Source organism: Marmota marmota, unplaced genomic scaffold (assembly GCF_001458135.2).
Source record: "Marmota marmota marmota unplaced genomic scaffold, marMar, whole genome shotgun sequence".
NCBI lineage: Eukaryota > Metazoa > Chordata > Mammalia > Rodentia > Sciuridae > Marmota > Marmota marmota.
This window is the reverse complement of record NW_025999863.1, coordinates 6452029-6453660: the sequence shown is the minus strand read 5'-3', so window position 1 is coordinate 6453660 and position 1632 is coordinate 6452029.

The window sequence follows — 1632 nt, the reverse complement described above, 5'->3', positions numbered from 1 at the left end:
TGGAAAAGTCTTTATCTCTCTTCATTTATGAAAAAACAGCTTTGCCAGGGAACAGTCATGGTGGGCAGTTTTTTATTTCAGCATACTGGGGCATGCTCCCACTCTGTCCTAGCTTGTAAGATTTGTGCTGTGAGGCCTACTGCAGATACCTAATTTTTTTTCTTCTTTTCCTTCTTGTTTCATTATCCTTTCTTTTTATTTGATTGTTTATGGGTTCATTATAATATATCATGTGGTTGTCTTATGTAGATTGAACCTGATTGGAGAACATGGACCTACTTTTCTTATATATTTATGTTTCTCGGGGTATGGAATTGATTTCACCACTATATTGTTATTTTATTTTATGCTATTATATCTTTAAATATGATTTCTTTATTTGGTGAGGGGAAGGTTCACCATGGGTTGAACTCATGTGCACTCGACCACTAAGTCATATTCTCCAGTCCTATTTTGTATTTTATTTAGAGACAGGGGCTCACTGAGTTGCTTAGCACCTTACTTTTGTTGAAGCTCTCTTTGAATATGATCTTCCTGTCTCAGCCTCCGGAGCTGCTGGGATTATAGGTGCGCACCACAGCACCTGGCTTTAAATACAATTTTTTTATGGTTATATTTTTGTTTTCCATCTTGAACTGCAATGACTTGAATATTTGTTCTTTCAAAACTCTCTCAAAAATCCTTTAATATTTCTTTTTTTTTTCATTTTAGCATCTTCCACTCTGTCTCCAATGACTTTTCCTACCTCCCAGATCATGAATCTCTCTCATCAGCGATATCAATTCTGCAATTCATACTTTTATTCCATTTTCCATGGTACTGTATTTTTAGCTCTAGCACTACTTCTTTTTGAGATATATAGATACATATATTTTAAACTCCAGGACAACTTCTTCTTAGGTACATGCACCTTATTATTGTTTTCGTCTTTTTCTGAATGATTCTTCCATTATATTAAATTTGCTGAGCCTCCTTAAGACAGTCATTTATATTTTTACTCTATTTATATTTACTCTATCTGGGAAGTATATGAACTGTAATCTCTCCACGGTTGTTCACAACACTGCTTTTTCTCCCTTGTTATGTCATGGTTCCCTGATTGTCAAGGATCTTCAAGGTCACATGTCAATGTCTGCAAATATATTTGAAGAACTGTGTAATTATACTCTACATAGACTAGCTTTGTTTGGGAAGGACTTTCAGAGTGTTACGGCCTGTAATAAATCACCAAGTTAGTCTTTTTAAAAAAAATTATTTATTTTAATTTTTATTATTAGTTGTTCAAAACATTACATAGCTCTTGACATACCATATTTCATACATTTGATTCAAGTGGGTTATGAACTCCCATTTTTACCCCACATACAGTTTGCAGAATCACATAGGTTACACATCCCCGTTTTTACATACTGTCATACTAGTGTCTGTTGTATTCTGTTGCCTTTCCTATCCTCTACTATCCCTCCTCCCCTCCCCTCCCATCTTCTCTCTCTACCCCATCTACTGTATTTCATTTCTCTCCCTTGTTTTTTTCCCTTTCCCCTCACTTCCTCTTATATGGAATTTTGTATAACAATGAGGGTCTCCTTCCATTTCCATGCAATTTCCCTTCTCTCTCCCTTTCCCTCCCAC